Source organism: Engystomops pustulosus, chromosome 5 (assembly GCF_040894005.1).
Source record: "Engystomops pustulosus chromosome 5, aEngPut4.maternal, whole genome shotgun sequence".
Taxonomy (NCBI): domain Eukaryota; kingdom Metazoa; phylum Chordata; class Amphibia; order Anura; family Leptodactylidae; genus Engystomops; species Engystomops pustulosus.
This window is the reverse complement of record NC_092415.1, coordinates 114917011-114937917: the sequence shown is the minus strand read 5'-3', so window position 1 is coordinate 114937917 and position 20907 is coordinate 114917011.

Genomic DNA, 20907 nt, shown 5'->3' with positions numbered 1-20907 from the left:
GCCGTTGTCACACACAACCATGCCTGGCTTCAGGTTCAGCGGTGCCAGCCACAGATCAATCTGCGCCGTGATGCCCTGTAATAGTTCTTGGGCGGTGTGCCTTTTATCGCCTAGGCTCAGCAGTTTGAGCACCGCCTGCTGTCGCTTAGCGACGGCACTGCTGCTGTGCCTAGAGCTACCGACTGATGGCGCCATGCCCACGGATGGTAGTTCGGAGGAGGAGGTGGAGGAGGGGTGGGAGGAGGAGGAGACATAGTAGGCCTGAAACACCTGGACCGAGGTAGGCCCCGCAATCCTTGGCGTCGGCAGTATATGACCAGCCGCAGGGTCAGACTCGGTCCCAGCCTCCACCAAGTTAACCCAATGTGCCGTCAGCGATATTTAGTGGCCCTGCCCGGCAGCACTCGTCCACGTGTCCGTGGTCAGATGGACCTTGTCAGAAACGGCGTTGGTCAGGGCACGGATGATGTTTTCTGACACGTGCTGGTGCAGGGCTGGGACGGCACATCGGGAAAAGTAGTGGCGGCTGGGGACCGAATACCGAGGGGCGGCCGCCGCCATGAGGTTGCGAAAGGCCTCGGTCTCTACTAGCCTATAGGGCAGCATCTCCAGGCTGAGCAATCTGGAGATGTGGACATTACGGGCTTGGGCGTGCGGGTGGGTTGCACTATATTTGCGTTTCCGCTCCAGCGTCTGGGTTATGGAGAGCTGAACGCTGGTGGATGCTGTGGAGGATCGTGGAGGCGACAATGGGGTTTTTGTGGCAGGGTCCTGGGCAGGGGGCTGACTATCAGCTGACACAGGGGAAGGAGCAGTGGTGTGCACGGCCGGAGGTGAACGGGCTTGTTGCCACTGAGTGGGGTGTTTAGCATTCATATGCCTGCGCATACTGGTGGTAGTTAAGCTATTAGTGGTGGAACCCCTGCTGATCCTGGTTTGGCAAATGTTGCACACCACAGTCCGTCGGTCATCCGGTGTTTCCTTAAAGAACCTCCAGACTTCTGAAAATCTAGCCCTCGCCGCAGGAGCCCTCGCCACGGGAGCTTCACTAGTTGACACATTAGGCGCTGATGCACCAGGTCTAACCCTGCCTCTCCGTCTGGCCCCACCACTGCCTCTTCCAACCTGTTCTGGTCGAGGACTCTCCTCCGTCTCAGAAGCACTGTGTTCACCCGGCCTATCAACCCAGCTTGGGTCTGTCACCTCATCATCCTCCGATCCCTCAGTCTGCTCCCCCCTCGGACTTCCTGCCCTGACAACAACTTCCCCACTGTCTGACAACCGTGTCTCCTCATCGTCGGACACCTCTTTACACACTTCTTCCACTACGTCAAGAAGGTCATCATCACCCACAGACTGCGACTGGTGGAAAACCTGGGCATCGGAAAATTGCTCAGCAGCAACCGGACAAGTGGTTTGTGACTGTGGGAAGGGTCCAGAAAACAGTTCCTCAGAGTATGCCGGTTAAAATGCCAAATTTTCCTGGGAGGGGGCAGACTGGGGCGGAGGAGGCTGAGGTGCAGGAGCTGGAGGAGTGCCGATTTCGGTGACATGGGTGGACTGCGTGGAAGACTGACTGGTGGACAAATTGCTCGAAGCATTGTCGGCAATCCACGACATCACCTGTTCGCACTGTTCTGGCCTCAACAGTGCTCTACCACGAGTCCCAGTAACTTCAGACATGAACCTAGGGAGTGTAGCTCTGCGGCGTTCCCCTGCTCCCTCATCAGCAGGTGGTGTCTCACCCCGCCCAGGACCACGGCCTCTGATTCCTGCAGTAGTTGGACGCCCACGTCCCCGCCCTCGTCCTCTACCCCTAGCCCTCGGGTTAAACATTTTGAAAATGAAAGTTATAACTTTAATTTTTTTTTTACTTTTTTTTGTGTTTTTTTGTGTTTTTTAGTTTTTTTTGTGTTTTTTAGTTTTTAAAACCAAACAATGCTATCCTATTGCTATTTTCTAGCCAAGTATGAAAGCACACTGCTATGCCAGATGAGATGACGCTGAGTTATTAAAAAAATAAACGTAAAATAAAAAAGGAAATGGCAGACTGTGCCTAATTGAAATCCAACCCCTAATAAATTTTCCCACTTCGGTCTTTGCGATGGATATGTGCGTCACTAAGCGCAAAACACAGCGGTCGCAAGTCTCACTACAAATTGCTCACAATTTGCTAGTAGATGCACTGCAGCAAGGACAGCCACCAGCAGATCAACCAGAAATCAAATATATATAACGCTACTGTAGGCGTAAGTAAGCCGTTTGGATTCTCCTATGGCTATTTTCTAGCCAAGTATGAAAGCACACTGATGAGATGACGCTGAGTTATGAAAAAATAAACGTAAAATAAAAAAGGAAATGGCAGACTGTGCCTAATTGAAATCCAACCCCTAATAAATTTTCCCACTTCGGTCTTTACGATGGATATGTGCGTCACTAAGCGCAAAACACAGCGGTCGCAACTCTCACTACAAATTGCTCACAATTTGCTAGTAGATGCACTGCAGCAAGGACAGCCACCAGCAGATCAACCAGAAATCAAATATATATAACGCTACTGTAGGCGTAAGTAAGCCGTTTGGATTCTCCTATGGCTATTTTCTAGCCAAGTATGAAAGCACACTGATGAGATGACGCTGAGTTATGAAAAAATAAACGTAAAATAAAAAGAAACTGCCAGACTGTGCCTAATTGAAATCCAACCCCTAATAAATTTTCCCACTTCGGTCTTTGCGATGGATATGTGCGTCACTAAGCGCAAAACACAGCGGTCGCAACTCTCACTACAAATTGCTCACAATTTGCTAGTAGATGCACTGCAGCAAGGACAGCCACCAGCAGATCAACCAGAAATCAAATATATATAACGCTACTGTAGGCGTAAGTAAGCCGTTTGGATTCTCCTATGGCTATTTTCTAGCCAAGTATGAAAGCACACTGATGAGATGACGCTGAGTTATGAAAAAATAAACGTAAAATAAAAAGAAACTGCCAGACTGTGCCTAATTGAAATCCAACCCCTAATAAATTTTCCCACTTCGGTCTTTGCAATGGATATGTGCGTCACTAAGCGCAAAACACAGCGGTCGCAAGTCTCACTACAAATTGCTCACAATTTGCTAGTAGATGCACTGCAGCAAGGACAGCCACCAGCAGATCAACCAGAAATCAAATATATATAACGCTACTGTAGGCGTAAGTAAGCCGTTTGGATTCTCCTATGGCTATTTTCTAGCCAAGTATGAAAGCACACTGCTATGCCAGATGAGATGACACTGAGTTATTAAAAAAATAAACGTAAAATAAAAAGTAAATGGCAGACTGTGCCTAATTGAAATCAAACCCCTAATAAATTTTCCCACTTTGGTGTTTGAGGTGGATATGTGTGTCACTAAGAGCTAAACACAACGGTAGCAAGTCCCCCTGCAAATTCCTCACAATATGGTACTAGCTGCACTACTAGTGCCAGCAAGCCCAGCCACAAGCAAACAAAAAAAAAAAAGTATAACGTTATTGTAGCCCTAAGAAGGGCTGTTGGGTTCTTGTTGAATCACTCCTGCCTAACACTATTCTAATAGAACACCCTAACGCTTTCCCTGACCAGCAGCAGCTCTCTCCCTAGCGGCATCCAGACACAGAATGATCCGAGCAGCGCGGGCAGCGGCTAGTCTATCCCAGGGTCACCTGATCTGGCCAGCCAACCACTGCTATCGACGTGTAAGGGTACCACGTCATGCTGGGTGGAGTGCAGAGTCTCCTGGCTTGTGATTGGCTCTGTTTCTGGCCGCCAAAAAGCAAAATGGCGGGAGCTGCCATTTTCTCGAGCGGGCGAAGTATTCGTCCGAGCATCAAGCTCGGACGAGTATGTTCGCTCATCTCTAATAGTGACCCATACAACCTACCGCACCAAGCAGAACAGACCCGCACATAACATTAGAGCCTTTCTAGATAGACTAGATCTCCCAACACTAACAGAGACGGACAGACTATCCCTACTGCAGCCATTCTCACAGGCAGAATTAAATACAATTTTAAGTAGCATCCCCATAGTGAAAGCACCAGGCCCAGACTGGCTATCGATAATCTACTATAAGAAGCTAAAAGACTTATTATTACCCCAATTCACAGATCTTTGTAACACCTTATTCACAGGAGGCACCCTCCCCCCACTTACACTAGAAGCACATATTACAATTATCCCCAAAGAGGGAAAGGACCCAAAATTATTCAGCAGTTACCTTCCTACTTTACTGTTGAATGCAGACGTGAAATGGTGGGCCAGAGTCATTGCCAAAAGAATAAAAACAATATTGCCAAAAATAATTACAAAAGAACAAACTGGATTTGTCGCAGGATGACAAGGGAGAGATAACACCTGTAGAGTAATTAGATTGATGGAATATGCTAGGAAGAATAGACTGCCGTTAGTCCTTCTCGGTACAGATTCCGAGAAGGCTTTCGACAGAGTAAGTTGGCTACATAGGAAACTAACACTGCTGAAACTGGGCTTTCCGGAACAATTTGTGGGAGCTATCATGTCCCTCTATTCTTCACCAAACGCTAGAGTAAGGGTGGACGGCACCCTGTCGACTGCCTTTCAGATCACCAACAGCACACGGCAGGGATGCCCACTATCACCCAGCCTATTCATCCTTGTTATGGAGACCCTAATTAGGCGAATCAGACAGGATGACAGAATTAGGGGACTAGAAATAGGTAATTATACACATAAAACTGCAGCATTCGCGGACAACTTGCTTATACTGACCACGAACCCAGAACAATCATTACAGCATTTGACCCACATCTTCCTAGAATACAGAACTTTGCCCAACTTTAAAATAAATTTTCAAAAATCAGAGATACTGAATATTACATTACCACCAACAGTAGCCAAAAGACTTCAGCAGACATCCCAGTTCCAATGGCCAGAACATACGATCAAATACCTCACAAAAGACCCACAATGGGTACTGGTGTTATAGAGCCTAAATTACAATACCATATGAGTGTAAAAGTTATATTTTATTGATATGCGTTAAAAACATTTAAAAACATGCCCTGCACCCATCAAAGAGATGGGAGCCACCAGATGCCCCTGATACAGGCTAGCTGGTGTACTCACTCCCCCCTGTTGTCTATGTTAAGACGAATAGAGAGACCCACAGGAAATATTTAAAACATAGCATGGGTAACATTCAATACAAAATAGCTTGAGCCATGTAACTTTACCCGATATAGTCACATCAGGGGGGGGGGGCTGACTGCCCCACGCGTATCGCCACCTCACTGTGGCTTCGTCAGGGGTAAACAGCATATCTCTCGTCGGGGTTAAATACCTTGTGTGCATCACGGATATTCCCCACTATTGGATCGCGAAATATCGCGAGATCCCGGGCGCCACGCCACTCCCGCGCACGCGCGGTGCCGCACTCCTCCTTCCTCCTTGTGCGTGCACCGCGCATGCGCGGGGAGGCGCCGACGCCCCCGGATCTCCATAGTGACGCATCGGGTAAGTATTTTGTTAAGATGCGCGATGCAGTTTTTCTGTTATCAATCCCTATAAGAATAACGTTCTTTTAATTCTGGTTGGTTTCTTCATTATGGATCTTTTGTCCTTCAATGTTCTTGGATTCTTTGGGCAACAATTGGGTGTGATTTTTCTTATTATTTGTCAGGTATTCGCGACATCACAATTTCTTCTCTTGTGCTGTGTTATTCGAAAATGTAAATATTTTATAATTGGCAGAGTTATCTATGAGGAGAAGACAGTCTTAATATACATATTTGGGAACCATACATAAATCCGCGATTTTTGATATATCCGGAAGTGTAGGTGAATGTGAGTGAGAGTGCTCGTGGTGAATAGTGACCGATTGTGCTGTGTGTTTGCTGCATTTACTAGAGACGCATTGTCAAAACTTGGGATAATCTGAGTGACAGAAAAAAAGGACGGTGTATGGTGCGAAAGCTGTGCCAAGTGTTGTGAATTGTGAAATAATATCCATATATACTGTGTCATGTAGATGGCTGTGCCTCTACAACGTTTAGTGAGTGAGATAGGAGTGACATATGGGTAAGTGACGATTGGTGAGCTGTGACCTTATTGGATTGTGTTTGGAGGGTGATGATGTGAGGTGATCGCGATATTGTGCCTGATTGGTGAGGCCAAGTGCTGGATAGGGTAGGACAGTGGGAGCTGGTGCTGCTCATGTGTGGCTGTGCAGTCGAAATCATATATGTGCATTGATTACCTTTTAATTTTCTCTTGTAGAATCCCGTGTATAGGAGTTCCTCATTTAGCCCTTTTGGTTTCATCGACTGTAGTTCATAGATCCAACGTGATTCCTTTTGTTATAATCTGTGTGTTATTTCTCCTCCTCGAATATTAGCTTGGATTCTGTCAAGTCCAAAAATTTTTAAATCTCCATACTTACAATTGTGTTGTTGAAGGAAATGTGTCGCTACCGATGTTAGATTCTTGTCCTGTGTCAGGTCACGTCTGGCAGTGTTGATTGTAGATAAATGATGTTGAATTCTTTTTCTTAATTCTTGACCGGTTTGTCCCACATATACCTTAGGGCATGAACAAACTATGGCATATATTACGTTCTTTGTTCTGCAGTTTATGTATTCATTTAAAGGATATATCTTACCGTTAGCCAGGTCTTTGAAGGTCTCCTGCCGTGCCATATACTGGCAAATGTTGCAGTTGCCGCATGCGTAAATTCCTTTTATCTTGAAGCCCAAATACCTAGGGATTAATTTACCAAAAGACCCTAACCAAATCTATAAATTCAACTATACCCCACTCCTGAAGAAAATATAGACGCAAATTAAATCATTACAAATTCCATATGTGTCATGGTTTGGTAGGAAAAACTTACTTAAAACCTACATTTTATCGAAGCTTACATACCTTTTAAAAACATCACGACAATTTCTAATTAGTATGCAGAAACTATTCCAAGGGTTCATCTGGGCAAATAAAAAGTCCAGATTGCAATACCAGATACAGATTGCTACCAGACAGTGTGGAGGTATGGGCCTACCAGATTTTACCAACTACTATCGGGTGGCTCAAATGCAGAGCCTACTGAGGCTCTTGTACAGAACCCCTAATAGTCTCTGCACCCAACTAGAGCAACACCTCCTAACTAAAGAGGAGAAACTTCAGCTGTGGGGTATACAACATAGGGATGACAACAAAGCACTGCACAGTTGTTTGATAAAAGGAATAGTGACCACCTTCCTTCGCTTAAATAAGAAATGGCAACTGATGGGAAAATACACAAAACTCATGCCCATGACACTAGCCCCATATGTACATAACCTGTCAAAACATAATTAAACTACCTTTTGGGACAATTACTCAGAGATCATAGTGGGAGAATGGTTGGCTTCAGCAGACCAGTTGCAAGATAAAGTAAAGTGGTTAGCGGACAAAGGTAAATCACTTTACTTCCTTCAGGCACACGCCTTAACTTCCACATGTAAGAAGATACATGAGAAATTTACACTACCAAGAGAACACACATGGTTAGAGAAACAGATAGCAGTAGAGTCACCATAGAAGAAAAATACTAAACAGATTTACGAACGTCTCCTCTCATTACAGATTAGAGACCCCCCTCCCTATATAGAAAAATGGGAAAAAGAACTAGGGACACGGTTCACAGAAGAGGATATTAAAGGCATGGTAAAAGGGGCGCATGGCTTTTCTAAATGTATACGGATACAGCAAAGCTCATTTAAGCTACAAACTAGATGGTACAAAACTCCACATGTATTGCATAAAATAGATAAAAATGTCCCGGGGACATGCTGGAGATGTCAGGATTCAAGCAGTGATATATACCATTTATGGTGGACTTGTCCTGAAATACAAAAATACTGGCAATCCATTGTACTGGAAATTAACCAAATCTGCCTACCCTTACTGAAATTAGACCCGAAACTTATACTGTTGTGGATCCCAAACCATGCGCTTACACCAGGAGTAGATAACCTCCCGAAGTTCTTAATAACAGCAGCTAAATTATTAATCCCCCAGCTCTGGCTATCCCCCAATCCACCTACTAAACAAATGTGGTATGAGAAGGTGGAAGAAATTTACCGAATGGAAGAGTTGATACATTGGGATACAGGTAAAAGAGAGAAATTCCTTAAGGTATGGGACCCATGGAGAAAATATGTGTCCAAAAGGCAATGAGAATGTAGTACACTCCCAGTCAGGAAAAGTTGGAATATGAAAAAGGTTACACTTTATCAAAAACCAAAATACACTCATACAAAGTAACTTACATGGGCAAACACCCAATAAAGGATGCACTTTTCTCTTAGCCCCCCCCCCTTCTTTCTCTTTCCCACAACCAATAAGCTTATATTTGTACTCATTTAAGTAGCGTAACATAAAGGCCATCAATATAACGGAAAGGACTAATTGACCCTGACACTATAGGGGACGGCATGCAGAGGCAGGCTAGAGAGTGTCATGGCGACATACCCTAAATGGACTCAGGTTTCACCAAAGGAGGTGAGCAAGAAGCGCTGAAATGATTTCCTATGTGAACAAAAGATTGACGGTATATTTAGTCGATAACACAGCATGGTGGCGACATAGTGACCAAGTTCCATAACGTATCTGGTGAAACACCCGAAAAATGAGCCTGACACAGCTCGTTTGATAAAGGGACGACATGTGGAGGCAGCCATGGAGACGACTTCCATGATTAAGAGCGACAGTATGGGGCATTCATATTGCGCTTCTATGATTGCAACTTCAGGTCTCCAGCATGGCGGCGATAGATGGGCCAAGTTCCACTATGTATCTGGTGAAACACCTGAAAATTCTGCCTGACACAGTTCGTTTGATAAGGGGATGATGTGCTGCATATCCTCCTGAGCTCCAGCATCTGGGGTATAGAGAGTTGAAAGTTGCGTATGGAGACATTGGTGGACGCTGTGGAGGATCGTGGAGGCGAAATGGACAGGAAACAGCAGGGGCAGCATGCATGGATGCCTCTGAGGCTGCCTAATCTTGGGATGGAGCTGGCGGTCCGCTGGCAGGCGAGCTTTCGCCTGTCCAAGCCCCTGTCTCTCGGCTCCTCCCCACCCAAAATGGGCCTGGGGGCCAGAAGCGTTTACTTTGAAAAAATTATAATTTTCAAAGCAGGCCGGGTCGTTTGAATATTTCACCTAGGAATAATGGAATAGCATAGTGGTTCTATTTTTAATAGTTTTTTCGGAAATGGTTCCATGATTAAGATCGACAGTATGGGGCATCCATATTGCGCTGCTATGATTGCAACTTCAGGTCTCCAGCATGGCGGCGACAGATGGGCCGAGTTCCACTATGTATCTGGTGAAACACCTGAAAATTCTGCCTGACACAGCTCGTTTGATAAGGGGACCATGTATGGAGGCAGTGAACTAGTGGTAGATTAAAGGTGCTGCAGTTAAAACTATGTTAGTTGGATCTTGGGATGGAGCTGGCGCTCCGCTGCCAGGCGAGCTTTCGCCAATCCAAGCCCCTGTCTCTTGGTTCCTCCCCAAATAGCACCTCTAAGAACCTTTTGTATAAGATCAAGTGTAGTAGTGTTCTTATAAGTTTGGGTTATAGCGGGTGAGGGGAATGTAAACAGATGCGCAAGAAGCGCTGAAATAATATTGGTAAATGATAAAAGTTTGCCAGTATATTTTGTGGATTACAAAGCAGGGTGGCGACAAAGATAACAAGTTTGATGTGGAAGCCATGAAAACAACCCAAAATTCTGCCTGACACAGGTCGTTTGATAAGGGGACCATGTATGGAGGCAGTTAACTAGTAGTAGATTAAAGGTGCTGCAGTTAAAACTATGTTAGTTGGATCTTGGGATGGAGCTGGCGCTCCGCTGCCAGGCGAGCTTTCGCCAATCCAAGCCCTTGTCTCTCGGCTCCTCCCCAAACAGCACCTCTAAGAACCTTTTGTATAAGATCAAGTGTAGTAGTGTTCTTATAAGTTTGGGTTATGGCGGGTTAGGGGAATGTAAACAGATGCGCAAGAAGCGCTCAAATAATATCGGTAAATGATAAAAGTTTGCCAGTATATTTTGTGGATTACACATCAGGGTGGCGACAAAGTTAACAAGTTTGATGAGGAAGCCATGAAAACAACCCAAAATTCTGCCTGACACAGCTCGTTTGATAAGGGGACCATGTATGGAGGCAGTGAACTAGTAGTAGATTAAAGGTGCTGCAGTTAAAACTATGTTAGTTGGATCTTGGGATGGAGCTGGCGCTTCGCTGCCAGGCGAGCTTTCGCCAATCTAAGCCCCTGTCTCTAGGCTACTCCCCAAACAGCACTTCTAAGAACCTTTTGTATAAGATCAAGTGTAGTAGCGTTCTTATAAGTTTAGGATATGGCGGGTGAGGGGAATGTAAACAGATGCGCAAGAAGCGCTGAAATAATATTGGTAAATGATAAAAGTTTGCCAGTATATTTTGTGGATTACACAGCAGGGTGGCGACAAAGTTAACAAGTTTGATGTGGAAGCCATGAAAACAACCCAAAATTCTGCCTGACACAGCTCGTTTGATAAGGGGACCATGTATGGAGGCAGTGAACTAGTAGTAGATTAAAGGTGCTGCAGTTAAAACTATGTTAGTTGGATCTTGGGATGGAGCTGGCGCTCCGCTGCCAGGCGAGCTTTCGCCATTCCAAGCCCCTGTCTCTAGGCTACTCCCCAAACAGCACTTCTAAGAACCTTTTCTATAAGATCAAGTGTAGTAGCGTTCTTATAAGTTTGGGTTCTGGCGGGTGAGGGGAATGTAAACAGATGCGCAAGAAGCGCTGAAATAATATTGGTAAATGATAAAAGTTTGCCAGTATATTTTGTGGATTACACAGCAGGGTGGCGACAAAGTTAACATGGAAGCCATGAAAACAATACAAAATTCTGCCTGACACAGCTCGTTTGATAAGGGGACCATGTATGGAGGCAGCTATATGGACTACTTTTGGAGGCAGCTATGGCGATGACGTGTGGAGGTAGCAATGGAGACAATGTGTGAAGGCAGCTAAAAAGACGACGTGTGGAGGCTGCTATGGAGACAATTTAATTTGGATAGTGCCTGTATGTGGCAGTCCAAAAAAGTTTTCAAACCAGAGGAGCAGTAGCTGGTCCTCCAAAAAGATTAAATAAATTGAGTGCCTGTATGTGGCAGTCCAAAAAAGTTTTCAAACCAGAGGAGCAGGTCGCTGGTCCTCCAGAAAAATTAAATAGATTGAGTGCCTGTATGTGGCACTCCCAAAAATTGTTTAAAACAAAGGACAGGGTAGTTGGCCCTCCAGAAAAATTAAATACATAGAGTACTATAGCCAGAGCCAGTTGGCCCTGGCAAAAAAATAGCCAGTTTCCTCTGCTTTAGTGTACAAAGAGGAGGAGAAGGAGGACAATGAGGAGGAGGAGTGCATACTTTATTCAGGTTCAGCTTCTTTCCGCTGGTGGAGAATGGAAATGCGGAGAAATCCAGGCTTTATTCATCTTGATAAGCGTCAGCCTGTCAGCGCTGTCAGTCGACAGGCGTGTACGCTTATCGGTGATGATGCCACCAGCTGCACTGAAAACCCGCTCGGACTACACGCTAGCGGCAGGGCAGGCAAGAACCTCCAAGGCGTACAGCGCCAGTTCGTGCCACATGTCCAGCTTTGAAACCCAGTAGTTGTAGGGAGCTGTGTGATCATTTAGGACGATGGTATGGTCAGCTACGTACTCCCTCACCATCTTTCTGTAAAGATCAGCCCTACTCTGCCGAGACTGGGGACAGGTGACAGTGTCTTGCTGGGGTGACATAAAACTGGCAAAGGCCTTGTAAAGCGTACCCCTGCCAGTGCTGGACAAGCTGCCTGGTCGCCTATTCTCCCTCGCTACTTGTCCCGCAGAAGTACACCCTCTGCCACTAGCGCTGTCAGAAGTGCATGGTATTCATGCATTCTCACACTCCTTTCCTCTCCAGGGATGAGAGTGGAAAGATTTTGCTTGTACCGTGGCTCCAGGAGAGTGAATACCCTGTAATCGGTGCTGGAATAAATTCTTTGAACGCGGGGGTCACGGGATAGGCAGCTTAGCATGAAATCTGCCATATGCGCCAGAGTCCCAACGCGCAAGAATTCACTCCCCTCACTGGCCTGACTGTCCATTTCCTCCTCCTCCAACTCCTCTTCTTCTGCCCATACACGCTGAACAGTGAAGGACTGAACAATGGTCCCCTCTTCTGTCTCGCCAACATTCTCCTCCTCTTCCTCCTCATCCTCCTCCACCTCCTCCGATATGCGCTGAGAAACAGACCTAAGGGTGCTTTGGCTATCAACAAGGGAATCTTCTTCCCCCGTCTCTTGTGACGAGCGCAAAGCTTCCGACTTCATGCTGACCAGAGAGTTTTTCAACAGGCCAAGCAGCGGGATGGTGAGGCTGATGATGGCGGCATCACCACTGACCATCTGTGTTGACCCCTCAAAGTTACTCAGCACCTGACAGATATCAGACATCCACGTCCACTCCTCATTGTAGACTTGAGGAAGCTGACTGACCTGACTACCAGTTCTGGTGGAAGTTGACATCTGGCAGTCTACAATCGCTCTGCGCTGCTGGTAAACTCTGGATAACATGGTTAGTGTTGAATTCCACCTCGAGGGCACGTCGCACAACAGTCGGTGAGCGGGCAGTTGGAAGCGGCGCTGCGCTACCCTGGGAGTGGCAGCATCTGTGCTGGACTTCCTGAAATGCGCACAGATGCGGCGCACCTTCGTGAGCAAATCAGACAGATTGGGGTATGTCTTGAGGAAACGCTGAACTATGAGATTTAACACATGGGCCAGGCATGGCACATGTGTCAGTCTGCCGAGTTGCAGAGCTGCCACCAGGTTACGGCCGTTGTCACACACAACCATGCCTGGCTTCAGGTTCAGCGGTGCCAGCCACAGATCAGTCTGCGCCGTGATGCCCTGTAATAACTCTTGGGCGGTGTGCCTTTTATCGCCTAGGCTCAGCAGTTTGAGCACCACCTGCTGTCGCTTAGCGATGGCACTGCTGCTGTGCCTAGAGCTGCAGACTGATGGCGCCATGCCCACGGATGGTAATTCAGAGGAGGAGGTGGAGGAGGGGTGGGAGGAGGAGGAGGCATAGTAGGCCTTTGAGACCTGGACCGAGGTAGGCCCCGCAATCCTCAGCGTCGGCAGTATATGACCAGCCCCAGGGTCAGACTCGGTCCCAGCCTCCACCAAGTTAACCCAATGTGCCGTCAGCGATATATAGTGGCCCTGCCCGGCAGCACTCGTCCACGTGTCCGTGGTCAGGTGGACATTGTCAGAAACGGCGTTGGTCAGGGCACGGTTGATGTTCGCTGACACGTGCTTGTGCAGGGCTGGGACGGCACATCGGGAAAAGTAGTGGCGGCTGGGGACCGAATACCGAGGGGCGGCCGCCGCCATGAGGTTTCGAAAGGCCTCGGTCTCTACCAGCCTATAGGGCAGCATCTTCAGGCTAAGCAACTTGGAGATGTGGTCGTTGAGGGCTTGGGCGTGTGGGTGGGTTGCGCTATACCTCCTTTTGCGCTCCAGCGTCTGGGGTATGGAGAGCTGAACGCTGGTGGATGCTGTGGAGGATCGTGGAGGCGAAGATGGGGCTTTCGCACGGGAGGTGTTTGGGCCGGGGTCCTGGGCAGGGGGCTGACTAGCAGATGACACAGGGGAAGGAGCAGTGGTGTGCCCGGCCGGAGGTGAACAGGCTTGGTGCCATTGAATGGGGTGTTTAGCATTCAGATGCCTGCGCATACTGGTGGTAGTTAAGCTAGTAGTGGTGGAACCCCTGCTGATCCTGGTTTGGCAAAGGTTTCACACCACAGTCCGTCGGTCATCCGGTGTTTCTTTAAAGAACCTGCAGACTTCTGAAAATCTAGCCCTCGCCACGGGAGCTTGACTACGGGCAACATTTGGCGCTGATGCACCAGCTCTGGCCCTGCCTCTCCGTCTGGCCCCACCACTGCCTCTTCCAACCTGTTCTGCTATAGGACTCGCCTCCGTCTCAGAAGCACTGTGTTCACCCGGCCTATCAACCCAGCTTGGGTCTGTCACCTCATCATCCTCCGATCCCTCAGTCTGCTCCCCCCTCGGACTTCCTGCCCTGACAACAACTTCACCACTCTCTGACAACTGTGTCTCCTCATCGTCCGACACCTCTTTACACACTTCTTCCACTACGTGAATAATGTCATCATCACCCACAGACTGCGACTGGTGGAAAACCTGGGCATCGGAAAATAGCTCAGCAGCAGCAGGACAAGTGGTTTGTGACTGTGGGAAGGGTCCAGAAAACAGTTCCTCAGAGTATGCCGCTTCAAATGCCAAATTTTGCTGGGAGGGGGCAGACTGGGGGGAAGGAGGCTGAGGTGGAGGAGCTGGAGGAGTGCCGATTTCGGTGACATGGGTGGACTCCGTGGAAGACTGACTGGTGGACAAATGGCTAGAAGCATTGTCCGCAATCCACGACATCACCTCTTCGCACTGTTCTGGCCTCAACAGTGCTCTACCACGAGTCCCAGTAACTTGAGACATGATGAACCTAGGGTGTCTCACCCCGCCCAGGACCGCGGCCTCTGACCCCTGCAGTAGTTGGACCCCACGTCCACGCCCTCGTCCTCTACCCCTAGCCCTCGGGTTAAACATTTTCCAAATTAAAGTGTAAACTTGAAAAAAAAAATTTTTTTTGTTTATTTTTTTTAGTTTTTTATTTTTTTTTAACAAAACGATGCTATCCTATTGCTATGGCTAGTTTCTAACCTACACTGACAGCACACAACTGGATTTTGTGCTTTGCAAGATGAGTTTGAGCTATAAAATGAAATAAAGGTAAAAAAAAAAATAAATCAGCAGACTCTGCCTAATTCTACTCAAACCCCTAATAAATTGTCCCACTTCGGTGTTTGAGGTGGATATGTGTGTCACTAAGAGCTAAACACAACGGTCGCAGGTCTCCCAGCAAATTCCTCACAGTATGGTACTAGCTGCACAACTAATGCCAGCAAGCCCAGCCACAAGCAAACAAAAAAAAGGAAAATATAACGCTTTTGTAGGCCTAAGTAAGCCGTTGGGGTTCTCCTATGGCTATTTTGTAGCCTACAATGAAAGCACACTGCTTTGCAAGATGAGTTTGAGTTTAAAATGAAATAAAGATAAAAAAAAATATTAAATCAGCAGACTCTGCCTAATTCTAATCAAACCCCTAATAAATTGTCCCACTTCGGTGTTTGAGGTGGATATGCGTGTCACTAAGAGCTAAACACAACGGTCGCAGGTCTCCCAGCAAATTCCTCACAGTATGGTACTAGCTGCACTACTAGTGCCAGCAAGCCCAGCCACAAGCAAACAAAAAAAAGGAAAATATAACGCTATTGTAGGCCTAAGTAAGCCGTTGGGGTTCTCCTATGGCTATTTTGTAGCCTACAATGAGAGCACACTGCTTTGCAAGATGAGTTTGAGCTATAACATGAAATAAAGGTAAAAAAAAAAAATCAGCAGACTCTGCCTAATTCTAATCAAACCCCTAATAAATTGTCCCACTTTGGTGTTTGAGGTGGATATGCGTGTCACTAAGAGCTAAACACAACGGTCGCAGGTCTCCCAGCAAATTCCTCACAGTATGGTACTAGCTGCACTACTAGTGCCAGCAAGCCCAGCCACAAGCAAACAAAAAAAAGGAAAATATAACGCTATTGTAGGCCTAAGTAAGCCGTTGGGGTTCTCCTATGGCTATTTTGTAGCCTACAATGAGAGCACACTGCTTTGCAAGATGAGTTTGAGTTTAAAATGAAATAAAGATAAAAAAAAAAAAATTAAATCAGCAGACTCTGCCTAGTTCTACTCAAACCCCTAATAAATTGTCCCACTTCGGTGTTTGAGGTGGATATGCGTGTCACTAAGAGCTAAACACAACGGTCGCAGGTCTCCCAGCAAATTCCTCACAGTTTGGTACTAACTGCACTACTAGTGCCAGCAAGCCCAGCCACAAGCAAACAAAAAAAAGGAAAATATAACGCTATTGTAGGCCTAAGTAAGCCGTTGGGGTTCTCCTATGGCTATTTTGTAGCCTACAATGAGAGCACACTGCTTTGCAAGATGAGTTTGAGCTATAACATGAAATAAAGGTAAAAAAAAAAAAAAAAATCAGCAGACTCTGCCTAATTCTAATCAAACCCCTAATAAATTGTCCCACTTCGGTGTTTGTGGTGGATATGCGTGTCACTAAGAGCTAAACACAACGGTCGCAGGTCTCCCAGCAAATTCCTCACAGTATGGTACTAGCTGCACTACTAGTGCCAGCAAGCCCAGCCACAAGCAAACAAAAAAAAGGAAAATATAACGCTATTGTAGGCCTAAGTAAGCCGTTGGGGTTCTCCTATGGCTATTTTGTAGCCTACAATGAGAGCACACTGCTTTGCAAGATGAGTTTGAGCTATAAAATGAAATAAAGGTAAAAAAAAAAAAAAATCAGCAGACTCTGCCTAATTCTAATCAAAGCCCTAATAAATTGTCCCACTTTGGTGTTTGAGGTGGATATGTGTGTCACTAAGAGCTAAACACAACGGTAGCAAGTCCCCCTGCAAATTCCTCACAATATGGTACTAGCTGCACTACTAGTGCCAGCAAGCCCAGCCACAAGCAAATAAAAAAAAAAAGTATAACGTTATTGTAGCCCTAAGAAGGGCTGTTGGGTTCTTGTAGAATCACTCCTGCCTAACACTATTCTAATAGAACACCCTAACGCTTTCCCTGACCAGCAGCAGCTCTCTCCCTAGCGGCATCCAGACACAGAGGGGCAAATTTACTTACCCGGCCCATTCGCGATCCAGCGGCGCGTTCTCTGCTCTGGATTCGGGTCCGGCCGGGATTCATGAAGGCAGTTCCTCCGCCGTCCACCAGGTGGCGCTGCTGCGCTGAAAATCATCTCCACGCGCCGGAATGCACCACCTCGGACCAGGTGAAGGTAAGCGGTCACCAAGCGACACTTTTTCGGTTTTTAAATGCGGCGGTTTTTCCGAATACGTCGGGTTTTCGTTCGGCCACGCCCCCCGATTTCCGTCGCGCGCATGGCGGCGCCGATGCGCCACAATCCGATCGCGTGTGACACAATCCCGGGGCAATTCAGGTACAATCGGCGCAAATCGGAAATATTCGGGTAACACGTCGGGAAAACGCGATTCGGGCCCTTAGTAAATGACCCCCAGAATGATCCGAGCAGCGCAGGCAGGGGCTAGTCTATTCCAGGGTCACCTGATCTGGCCAGCCAACCACTGCTATCGACGTGTAAGGGTACCACGTCATGCTGGGTGGAGTGCAGAGTCTCTTGGCTTGTGATTGGCTCTGTTTCTGGCCGCCAAAAAGCAAAACGGCGGGAGATGCCATTTTCTCGAGCGGGCGAAGTATTCGTCCGAGCAACGAGCACTTTCGAGTACGCTAATGCTCGAACGAGCATCAAGCTCGGACGAGTATGTTCGCTCATCTCTATTAATAACCCTCATCTACAAAGCTCTTCATAATACTGCATGTCCTACCTCTCCTCTCTCATCTCAGTCTTCAATCTGCTAGTGATCTTAGATTAGTCTCTTCCTGAATTTGAATTTCCCATGCATGTCTCCAGGGCTTCTCCAGAGCTGCACTCATTCTCTGGAATGCCCTAACCCAGTCTATCAGACTAATGCCCAACCCCCAATGCTTCAAACATTCTCTTAAAACTCACTTATTTAGGCAGGCCTGTCACATTTGCTAAATGCATGCAAGTTTAACTCTTTATTAACCAATTCTTCTCTGCAGTCCCACAAACCAATGTCATTCTGACTACAGTTACCCGAAAACCTCCATGTCCATAATGTCTTGCACAAATCTCTATTGAAAAAGCAAGTTCTCCCTGCTTTGCCTAGGTCCAAATCACCAGCTCCAATTAACATTTAAGGAGAACTGGAATTTGATATTGAGGGAATTCTTGATTATGGAAGAGTTCAGAACTCTTTTTAGAATTTGGTGCATTGGAAGGGGTTTGGCTCTGAGGAGGGTAGGTGAGTCTCTAGCAGAGATCTTCATGCCTCACGTCTCCTCAGGTTGTATCATCATCAGAATGCCTTTAAACCTAGTGGTCCTTTTCTTTTTGCCCTTGGAAACCAATAGTCCTAATGAAATTGTAATCCATTATTCATATTATATTATTATATTATTTTATTTATCTATTATAACAAATGTAAACAGCACCTGTTATATAGAGCTCTTTACCCCTGTGAAAATACACTTACGGTGTTACTAAAGATTGTGATGGATTTATATAATTAGTGTTTTCAATTTATATGCATTTCCATTAGCTGATGAAGGTTATGTAATAAGACATAGGAAAGGTTAAAAAATGATGTGAAGGTTGGAGGAGTGTTTAAACTGGAGAAATGTGGGGAGGGCAAATAAACTTATACAGAGCAAGACAGTGTAGATAGGCAACTGTGAAGAGTTATGGTACATGGGGGAGGAAGGGGTGCTGGGATAATATCAGGGAATAAGCATCACAGCAATAGGGAAAACCGTATAAAGTGTATGCACACTAATGCCAGAATCCTCACAAATAAGATTGAGGAACTGTAGTGTTGGAGGGCAAATATGATAAAGTGGAACATGGCTGGACAATAGTTATGACTGGGCTGTTAATATAAATGGCTGTAGTCTTTTTATAAATGATCATATAAATAAAGGGAAGAGGTTAGTTTATATGTGAAATCTTGTCTCAAACCCATCCTGTGAGATGACATAGGTGAAGAAAATGAAAATGTGGAGTCCCTATGGTGGAGATAAAAGGAGGAAAAAGGAATAACAAAACAGTACTAGGCATTTGTGATAAGGCTCCGAATATAATGGAGGTAGCAGAGGAACTGCTATTAAGTCAAATAGATGTGGTCTCAAAGCATGGTGAAGTAATCATCATGGGGGATTTCAATTACCCCGGTATAGACTGGGGCAGAAACGCGGTTCTTCAAATGTATCAGACTTTTGACAATGACAAAAGACAATTACCTGTCGCAACTGGTCCTGGAGCCAACAAGATGGGGGGACACTCCTGGCTGAGAGGGGAAGGAGCAAAATGTAGCTTTTGGAGCTCTGTTGTTTATGAGCTTGGTTTCATGACTGCTATGTCATGTTCGCAGAGCCCCTGAGGTACCAGTACTATAGAAACCCACAAAATGTTACACCATTTTTGAAGCTACACCCCTAAAAGAATGTATATGTGGTTGTGGTAAACATTTTAACCCCCAACATGCTGGCCAAAATGTAATACAAAATAATAAGAGTAAAAATTGCATTTTTTTCTCAAATATGCCATTTTAGTGCCAAATGTATTGTGTCCAACTCATGCCACTTTAGACAAACACCCCAAATATCATTCTGCAGGTTGTCACGAGTATGGCAATACCTCGTATGTGGCAATAATCCACAGGATGGGCACATAGCAGTGCTCAGAAGGAAAGAAGCAAAATTTAGCTTTTGGAACTCTGTTTTCACAGGTTTGATTTTGGAGTGACAAATCGTTTTAGCAGAACCCCTTGGTACTAGTACAATAGAAACCCAATTTTGGAAAATACAGAAGTACTGGCATTCTACCCATAATCGTCACCAAAAAAAAACATGCTTAACAACTACCTCTTGATAACCCAGGAAAGTTCCCCTCTGGCCTGCACATCACATATGCATTATACAGTGCCATTTGCTTGATGTTCAGGGCCAGCTTCCTGTGCCACACCCTAGATTTCTTCATGGTGTTTTAAGGCTGAAGCACCTGGTCTGACAAGTTAGCCCTTCCCATTTACTTTTTATAGTCCAATATGTAGTCAGGCTTGGGCGATTCTGTACTTGTACCTCATACTGAGACAGGGGTGCTGGTGTGCCTATGTAATATTGTCGCTGCATAGTGCCTGGTTCTTATGCCTTCTAAGTTTTTGCCCAAGCAGAGAGGGAGTCCTCTGTGATTTCTGCATACAGTGCCACATACCACCATATTTCTTGAATAGTGTAGTGCTCGTATAAAAATTATCCAGGTAGCGGTAGTAACCCTGGCCAGTAGTGGGCGCACGAAATCCCACACTATCTTTGCAGTTATACCCAGAAGCGGGGAATTTTCTGGGGGCACTATTGTGGAGTCTTTCCCTTCATATACCCTAAACTTGTATGTTTACCCTGATGTACTTTCATACATCTTATATATCTTCCCACCATACCGCACCCTCTTATGGAGCAGGTAATGACGGAAATTGAAGTCTCCATTTAAATCTTACCAGAGACTCGTCTATGGCCACATGTTTTGCAACGGTATATGCCTGGGCAAACTTGGCACTAAAATGGTCTAATATGGGCCTTAAACAAACAATCATAACTGGGACCATCTCTGGGTGGGCACTGTGTGTTGTCCACGTAATGCAAAATCTTATGGATGGTTTCAAAGCGCATCCTGCTCAATGCCATGTGGAAAATCATGGTGTGGTATCAAAATGCCTGTGCTCCAGTAGTTCCTGATTGATTTCTTCCTTACTTTACTTACATATAAAGTGTTGTGCCCCAATATTTCTCTATCTCTGCTGCAGTGACAGGGGTCTACCAGTGGGGTTGTGCATAAATGAAGTGGGGTTTGGGCAATATGTTGTCATGCCGTGTCAAATTTAATTCCACGTTGGCCTGTAATGTCTGGGACCTGTGGGGCACAATTATCTGGGGCTACCTATGTGGGGTCAATGGAAGTCCCAAGCACTTCTCCCCTAGAAGTCCCAGGCATTTCTCCTGTAGAAATTCCAGACACTTCTCCCGAAAGTGTCTGGCAGAAGTCCCAGGCACTTCTCCAGTATAAA